A 9936-nucleotide genomic window follows, 5' to 3' on the forward strand; every position below is an offset into this window, starting at 1 on the left:
GAGCTTGAAATAGTCGAAAATATCAGAGTATTTACTTTTGCTATCAGACCTGTTGGCTGTACTGGAATACTGGAAACACAAAGTGGATGCTTTCCGCCATCCGGTGGTCTTGTGACGCTACTACAAGGGACTGAACTCCAGAGGGTGAGACTCAAAGCAGAAGTTGGGAGTTTCTAAAACGCTGACTGCTTACTCCAGTTCCCTCTGTCTAATACAACATTTTTTGTAAAGATCTGAAACTAGGCCCTAATATAGGAAATCAGAATGGGAGAAAATATTTTTCATGGCACTGTACATGAGGTAGACAGGTTTCCTTTAACAGGCTTTAATATAAGGGGCACCAGGGACACACACACTACACAGCCTGCAGAGGAATTCTCAGAAGTTTTCTAATGCCACACACCAGTATGGAGTATATTATCTTAACAGGAGCGAGCTTGTCTGAGTAACTTTTTCCCTGTTGTAATTACAGCAAACACCCATGTGATAGAGCCACAGCCATGACATGACCTTATGTTTAGTCTTAAGGCTTTCCTTTAAAAAAAATTGGTATGATAACAAGCTTTGGTATGATAACAAGCCTACACGTTAATGTATTATTTTACTCTGCTTGAATGAGAAAAATTGGGATGGCAGGTATGCCATCCCGCCAAGTTACACCTTGGCGGGGGCGTGCCCCATACCTGTACAGCACCGAGAGTTTGGCACTTTTCAGGGTTCCCCACAGAAATAACCACAACAGCCACAGACACTCAGCCCTTAAAAACATTAAATTCTGTACATTCTCACCCCATTTCAACAGACAGAATTCATAAACAACTTCACATGTCCACACAATAAAGCCCCAAACTAAGGGGATTTTGTGTTTCCTCCTTCTTCTTCTTCTTCTTCTTATTTTTCCTGCCGCCTATCCCACTAACAACATGTCTCCCCATTGGACATTTTACTGACACCAGCCAAATCTTCACCTACACGACCCAATCAAAAACTTGCATACACACGCAAAATACCCATACCTTTTACTCTGAAACATTTCCAGTTTAAACAACTAGTCTGCTGTGACCTAGTGGGCATGGTCACAGTCATGGGAAGACAGGGTCCTAGGTTCAAGCCCAGCTAGGAATATGTTTCTTTAACCTGCTTTTACCCTCACTAATGATTGTCTACTACTTCTCAATTATTGCTTTTGCACCATATCTACTCGCTGTTCACCGTTCAGTTATTAACCGGCTACAATATTGCTAAGCCATATGCATTATCACTTACCGTCTGTACGTTCTGTTATTAACCAGCTACAATATTGCTAAGCCATATGGATTCAACGGGAGCTCTTCTGTGCTTACTGGCCTGTGTTCTTCTTTAAAACCACCGGCAGGTTTGCTAATGATATTTCACGCATTGCATAGCTATGGCATGGTGCTGCACTAACGAAGTCACAGACTGGTAAACCTCCAGTTTAAGGCTTGAATCCCGACTCACCCTCAGGCAGATAATTTCCTCTTTTACACTAACGTTTTCTTACGGTTATATTTGCTTTACCAAAACTCACTCACGGTGTCTGTGTGGGAAATGCACCATGTGCATTTCAGATTGAGTACGCTGTGTCTGTGTGGGAAATGCACCGTGTGCATTTCAGTTTGAGTACACTGTGTCTGTGTGGGAAATGCACCGTGTGCATTTCAGTTTGAGTACGCTGTGTCTGTGTTGGAAATGCACTGTGTGCATTTCAGATTGAGTACGCTGTGTCTGTGTGGGAAATGCACCGTGTGCATTTCAGATTGAGTACGCTGTGTCTGTGTTGGAAATGCACAGACACAGCGTGTAAATCATACTGTGTGAGTAACAGTGTGTAAATCATACTGTGAGCAACAATGTATAAATAATGCTGCGAGTATCAGTGTGTAATTCATATTGCGTGATTAGCAATGTGTATGAGTAACTGTGTCAAATATACTGCGTGAGGAACTGTGTGTAAATAATACTGTGTGATTACCAATGTGTATGAGTGACTGTGTAAATCATACTGTATGAGTAATAGTGAGTAAAAGACTATGGATAGAGATGTGTGTGCTGATAATGGTGTTGTGTTGTGCCTGTGACAGAGTCCTGGTGGGATGTGTATCAGCACACTGTAAGATCACGGGTGATGGAGCCAAGTCCTTCCTTCTCCTGCTGGGGGCGCTTCTGCGGGGTATCCACGGCGACCATCTCCACGGCATTCAGGCCCGCCGCGTGGCTCACATTCTGCTGTCCTTCCAGACGCTCGTTTTGGATGGCGTGATCGGGCAGGGCCTCGCCCCTCGCGCCCTGTCCCTTCTCCAGGACCCCGCCCACCTGCGCCCGCTCACGGACGCCTACTTCCGGGGAAAGACGGCGAGCTCCCACTGGGGGGTCCTGAGCCAGACGGCCTGCGAGTTCTACCGCAGGTGGCGGTGTGAGCAGGACTGCACCGGCGTGACCCTGATCGCCCGCCACTTCGCGGCGCTCCACACGCCCGTACCAGGCCTGCCCGTGAGCCGGTCCCGGGTCCTCCAGGGCCTGGTGATCCACAGAGACTTTGCGGTGCGTTGCCCTGGCGACAGGCCGCTCCGAGCGCTGGCCACAAGCGTGCCGCTCCAGTCCCCTCTGGCGCCCCCTGGCGTCTCTCTGAACCTGGCGAGCGCGGCGCAGGCGCAGAGGTGCTGCGGCGGGGTGGGCGGGAGGGCAGAGCGGGGCGTGGCCTGCCTGCGCAGGCTGAGGGTGGGGCTGCTGCTCTCGGCAGCGAAGCAGTCGGAGCTGGCGCTGGACCTCGCTCGGCGGGCCGGCCTGTCCGTGGTGGAGTGCGTGGACAGTGACGAGCTGGCGCTGTTCTGTCGGCTGGCGGGGGCGGAGCTCTTTGCCGACCCCGGTGACTGGAGCCTGATTGGAGAGGAGCACGTTGCCACGGTGACATTCTGCAAGCCCGTGGTGCTGGGTCCCGACAGGTTGGCCCACGTGGGCTTCCCAGAGGGGCGGGGCTTGGCACCCCACTGCCTGGTTCTGTGCGGGCCCAGTCCCGGCCTGGCGGAGCAGTGCAGCACGGCCTTCTGCGGACTGTTCCGGATGCTTCAGCGTGTGTGCGAGCCTGTCCTGTCGTGTCACGCACAGGGTCCTGTCCAATCACATCACCCGCAGGGCAGGGAGGAGAACAGAGAGAACGTAGCTCATTACATGGTCAAACAACCCGGCCTACACAATGGCACAAGGTTAGATAGAGCACCCGCCAGCATGAGGGACAATGCCCACCTGAGCACTGACAGCACAGAGGCTGGAGGGCCACAGGCCATTATTGGGGACCCAAACAAGGGTGAGGGGCCACAGGCCATTATTGGGGACCTAAACTGGGGTGAGGGGACACAGGCCCTTATTAGGGACCCAAACTGGGGTGAGGGGACACAGGCCCTTATTAGGGACCCAAACAAGGGTGAGGGGTCACTGTGTGCAGGCCAAAGCCAAAATCCTGACAGCACAGAGCCCGAAGCAGAACCTGAACATCCAATTCCAGACTGGCTACAAAATGGAAAGGCATCAGGAGAGCAGCCCAGCGTCCATTTTGGGGAAGGGAAAGAAGGAGCATTGGGGACCCGTACCCGAGAAACAGGCCCCGCCTCTTCAGGTGTCCTAATAGAGGCAGGCAGCGTGCTACCAGCAGGGGGCGCGTTTGAGTTCGTACTGCACCACTGCCTCCTGCAGCAGGCCTCCCAGCGGCGCTGCCCCGACCTGCGCGCGGCCTGCCGGCTGGTGGCGGGGGCCGTACTGAGCGTGCCCAGGCGGCTGTACCCCGGCCCACGCTTCCTGGATGCCCAGTCACACTTCCTCAGGGCCTCTGGGGCCGCCCCCCCCAGCTGGAGGGTTCGGGGGCTGGAGTCCCTGGCCTGTAAATACCAGCTCCTCCTCTCCGTCCTGCACACTGCGTCAAGCCTGCTGTCCGTGGACCTCATCCTTCACACCCACATCCGCAGCCAGGCGGAACACAGCCAGGAGGAGGAAGAGGAGGCAGAAGAGTAGAAATGTTCTGTCAATCCTGTTTTTCATTATACACAAATTTGAATGGCTGTATGTATTTATACAAGTTCCGGGTCCTCCCATGTGATACTATATTCATACCTTATGTATGTGAAATTGGGGTGGCAGGCATGCCATCCTGCAAAGTTACGCCTTGGTGGGGTGGCATGCCCCATACATATACAGCACCGAGAGTTTGGGTTTCCTTGCAGAAATAACCACAATGACCACAGACTCAGCCCTTAAAAACATTCATTTCTGTACCTTCTGACCTCACACGTCCACAAAATAAAGCCCCAAGCTTAGTGGATTTTGCGTTTTCTTCTTCCTGTCTGATTACATCATCACAGGTGCGCCAGAATAGGTTGCCTCATTGGACATACATACAGGTGCATACGTTTAAAAGACCAAAAATTTGCAGCCCCAACATCTGTTTTCCTCGTAGCTCACTGGGTAGCACGTTTGCCAATGGAACATTATGGACGAGTGACAAACCCAGGTTCAAATCCCCCCTCAGACTCAAGCAAACCTCTAACTCATTAAACTGGCTTGCTAGCTAACTAAAAAGCAAACGTTTAAGCTATTGCTTTTGCATTGGTTATGTCTTTGCAGGAAACATTTATTTCTGAAATCCAAATAAAATACACCCACTTTAGACAGTTCTGCTTTCTGCATTTTCACTGAGTTTAATGTTAGCTACCTTGTTAACGAGACGACCGACCGACTGTATTATGTTAGTGGAGATACAGACGCCTCTGAAATTAAGTACAATCTGTGTTGCAATTCGGTATAGAAACTGGCGCAAGATAATGACTTCCTTACACCAGGTATATCGATTTTCGATCGAAGTCAGAATGGTTCACATTCACTGTTGCGCCTGTACTGATAAGTACTTTTTAACTACTGTAGCTGCCCACATTTCTAAATTAATGTTATCTAGCCCTATAGATCCTCTGCCAATATACAAACAATTAGTAGGTCTGTTGTGTACAATAGCCCATTAAAAAACACTTCAGTCTAAAAAATATGACCTACACCATATGAACTAATGACCTGCTGACAGTTCTTTGTATGTGTGAGTAACTTGGTGGTTGAGTAACTTGCTGGTTGAGGAACTGTGCTTGCATTCTAAAGGTTTCAGGTTCGATTTCCAGGTAGGACACAGCTGTTATACCGTAAGCAGAATAATTCACCTGAATTGCTTCAATATGTAGACAGCTGTATAAATTGATACTATGTAAAAATACCAAATATAGTGTGAAATTGCTCTAAATAATGGCGTGTGGTAAAAATGGTTGTAATATCTGGAGTATTTTAAAAGGGTTCTGTAGTTACGATTGTTGTCACTGATTATTTTTCCTCCCTGACAGTTAATTTTCTGCCCCATCCCACATCTTCATGGAAGTGCAAGAGAGAGTGTATGTGTGTGTGGGTTCGTGCGTGTGTGTGTGGGCACATCTGTGTGTGTGCGCAGATGCGCACCTGGATTACACCTCTCTGTCCCTGTACCGGACATTTTATGACTACCCTGTACCGACCCTTTATTCCGGGCAATCACCACCGCTGTGCCTCCTATTTATACTATGAATAATTACCACTGAAGCCACTGGTTAGGCAGTATTTATATTACCTATATTCTTATAGTTCTTATAATTACACATACTGCATTATATTTATCACTGTTTTTATTGTGCTTTTATTCCGTTTTTATGTTTCGAGACTGTGTTGTATTTTGTGTTAGCACCTTGGACCGTGAGGAACAACATTTCGTTCCCGTATGCTATGTATGTGGGAATGACAATTAAACTTGAAACCTGTTTGTCCGCATTTCTGTGCATTTTTTGTGGGCGCACACATGCGCATCTCTGTGTGCGTGTGCATGTATGCATGTAAGCGTGCGTTTGTGCGTATGCGCATCTGTGTGTGCGCGTGTGCATGTATGTGTGTAAGCATGCGTTTCTGAGGGATTGGTTATGCTGGCTCAGTGAGGGATTGCTAGAATGTAGGCATTTAGCAGAAACTTGTCCAGAGCAACTTCAACACACAACCTACATTTTTTATATATACTGCCTTCCAGAATTATTTTTACACTTGATAAAAGTGAACAAAGAAGGCTCTATAAATAAGCAAGCAATGAGCTATGTGTATAACATGTTTAAAAAGGGGGGTATTTTCTTCAAAATAATAATAATAATAATAATAATTATATATATATAATTATTATTATTATTATTATATACTGTGTTGTGTGGTTGTAGTAGAATGGATTAGAATGTGTTGTGTGATTGTAGTAGAATGAAATAGAATGTTGTATGATTGTAGTAGAATGAATTAGAATGTGTTGTGTGGTCGTAGTAGAAGATATTAGAATGTGCTGTGTGATTGTAGTTGAATGGATTAGAATGTGTTGTGTGATTGGAGCAGAATGAATTAGAATGTGTTGTGTGATTGTAGTAGAATGGATTAGAATGTGTTGTGTGATTGTAGTAGAATGGATTAGAATGTGTTGTGTGATTGTAGTAGAATGGATTAGAATGTGTTGTGTGATTGGTTGCTTTTCTCACTCCTTGCAGGGCCTGGAGCCCAGATCATGCTATCAGTGGCCGGAGGATTGATTGGCCTTTTTTTTCTGACAGCACTGGGTGTGCGTGCAGAACACGCTATAACACAGCGCAACCCCAGCCATCAATAAAGTGTGTATACCTGCACTGTTTAGTCCGTCCTGTCTGTGCTACTGTACAAAGAGCACTGTGTCCTTATTCTCCCTGTGTAGCTGTGTACAAACAGCACTGTGTTCTTATTCCCTTGTAACTGTGTACAGACAGCACTGTGTCCTTATTCTCTCTGTGTACGTGTGTACAAACAGGCACTGTTTCAAACACTGCAATCTAGAGATAAGGAGGGCATTTGATTTTGGTGTCCTCCCCTCTAACTGACTCTCTGGTTGTGTTCCAACCTTTATACTCTGTAACTTTGGCAGTGCGCCACCATGACATAGCTGTTCAATGCGTGAAATTTTTTGGTCAAACTTGTCCGTGGTTTTACAAAAGATATTGTACCCAATTTAGTGAACGTGCAGATGGTACATCATAATGCAGTGTATACGTTCGGTGAACGCTGGGTAGATGTGGTTGTTGATAATAGACAAATATTAGTGTACAGTTTGGAAACTTGCTTCCAGTGGGGCTTGAACCAGGGACCCTGTGATCTATAGACCATGACATTGACCACTCAGCCACAAAGGACTAACTGAGATTGGAAATGTTTTAGAGTAAAAAGATATGTCTATTTTGCGTGTGTATTTGAGATTTTGATTGGATCGTGAAGGTGAAGGATTGGCTGGTGTTGGTAAAATGTCCAATGGGGAGACATTTGGACAACTTTATTGTGTGGACGTGTGAAGTTGTTTACGAATTCTGTCTGTTGAAATGGGGTCAGAATGTACAGAAATTAATGTTTTTAAGGGCTGAGTGTCTATGGCTGTTGTGGTTATTTTTGTGGGGAACCCTGAAAAGTGCCAAACTCTCAGTGGTGTACAGGTATGGGGCATGCTGCCCCGCCAAGGCGCAATGAAGAAAGAAAAATAAAAATGTAGCTGGCTATAGGTTATTTCTAGGACATTTTATTTTCTTAGTGTGAGCAAGGTTATTTGATTAGCTATAAATGGCCTGCGTTCAATCCAGATAGCTAGTTACAAAGGATCATTCAGATAAATTAAAGGCATAAAAACTGCTTCATTAATATATTAAACTCATATAAAACAAGCTATTTATAATGCCAAAGAAATTACACTTAAAGGTTAAAAATATATTAACCTTGTTGCTCCTGGTGTAAATTAAGAACAGTTCCTCAGATTAGATCGTCTACCGTAATTAAATTTGGTCTTGGTAGACATACGTGCTCTGATTGGCTATCCTCTTCAATTCATTGGTAGATTCTTGGTAGCGAACGGGGATTTGATTGGATCTAACTACCAACAATTACAGAGACTCACGGCTTCCTCGGAGTGCCTTTAGAACTTTAGAACTATTTTTGGCCGGACCGCAACAGCGGGGCCAGCCCTACAAACACGAATATCTGTGACTGACTGACTGAGTGATAAAGTGACGTCGGCCGGTTCGGTCCACTAGGTTTTAACCTGGTCTTGTTATACGGTCTATCGGTGGCACCCATTTGAGTTGTGTAATCTAATTGAGCTCATTTTTTCTGGAAAATATACACTCAATTCAACTTTTTTCTGAAGTTGTTATTACTACTACTACTACTACTACTACTACTAATAATAATAATAATAATAATGGTAGTAATAATCTTAAAAATAATTTGTTTTAATGACATTTAACGTGATGTACATTTGATGGTAGGCCTACCATAATGTGAAGGCATTCAAAACCTGACAACCTTTTATAAAACCTATTAAAGAAACCACCACTAGATGAAGCCACATGCTCAATAGTCACTGAATTCAGCATTCAGATTATGGCCAATGTTTCTCAGTTGACAGTTGCTTTTGCAATCAAGTGTCTTCATCTGCATATGAATTGGTTCAAGTAGCTTAATAGCAATCTTATCTTACTATAAAATATTGTCTCACGGTTATGTAAAGTTATATATTTCTACTTTCTAAAATGAAACTGAAACTCACTCCAATATCAGAGAGCCATCAGGCACCAGCCATGCCTAATTACATTACAGGCATTTAGCAGACACTCTTATCCAGAGCGACTTACACAACTTTTTACATAGCATTTTACATTGTATCCATTTATACAACTAGATATATACTGAAGCAATGCAGGTTGAGTACCTTGCTCAAGGGTACAACGGCCGTGTCCTTACCTGGGAATCGAACCTGCGACCTTTCGGTTACAAGCGCAGTTCCTTACCCACTGTGCCACACTCCGTCCTAATACCAGCTGATCTGGCTGCTCCAGCTGTCTGTGTCACACTGGGCTGCCTGTGTAGCATCCCTGCATATTGTATACTCCTGTGCTACTACTACTGTGATATTTGCAATGTTTCTAACTTTCTATTGTCTGCATCTGTGATGCCCTTTAACATAACACAGTGCTGCAAACCACATTTCTCTACAGGGACAATAAAGTCAAGTCAAGTTCAGTAGAGATGGCTTATATGAAATCCACTGTATTTTCCATGTGCAAGTAATTTCTGTCACAAAGGTCACATAAGTATTTATCTATAACCTTTATATGCATAGTTAAAACTAGTTTTAAGTGCATCAGGTTAAGGCCATTTTAGAAAGTGCCATGCGATTTCTGAAAACATTTTAAGAACATTATACATACTCTCCACACTGGAAGACATCTTGTGCATGTAGAGGCATTGTTATGGGCTCTGTTGTGGAGTTTCATGATTTTCCTCCAGGATCAGCGTGTCTCACTCTGCAAGTCTGATAGATGACTTGCTATATATGAGAAGGAATCTGAATAAGATCATCTAGAAATTGTGTATATGAAAATAAGCTCCATATTATAATTGTGGGTGCTACAATGGTCATGTGTGGTCACTCTGCACAACAGAACTGAACAATGCCTTTAGCATCAGGTTTCTGGGCAGTTTATGATATGCCTGCTCCTAGGATAAAAAGTCAGATTATTAAAATATGAATAAAATCCAACCGGTTTATGAGTGAAGACCACACAGCACCGAGTGCCCCCGAAAGTACAGGAAGCATAGATAAACCCTTCAGACGTGGCCTTAAAACCATTTGAGCATAGATTTTGTACATGAGATGTGATGCACAAGTCAGCATGTGCCTGTTTACTCTGTACATTCAGATCAACCAGCCTGAGTCCATGTTCAGAGCAGGAACGCTGTAATGTGCGTGTGCTTACACGCCGATATGAATCATCACTCCTAAGAGACAAGCAGGATGGCTGTAGGATGGTGTTA

Source organism: Anguilla rostrata, chromosome 19 (genome assembly GCF_018555375.3).
Source record: "Anguilla rostrata isolate EN2019 chromosome 19, ASM1855537v3, whole genome shotgun sequence".
Classification (NCBI taxonomy): Eukaryota; Metazoa; Chordata; class Actinopteri; order Anguilliformes; family Anguillidae; genus Anguilla; species Anguilla rostrata.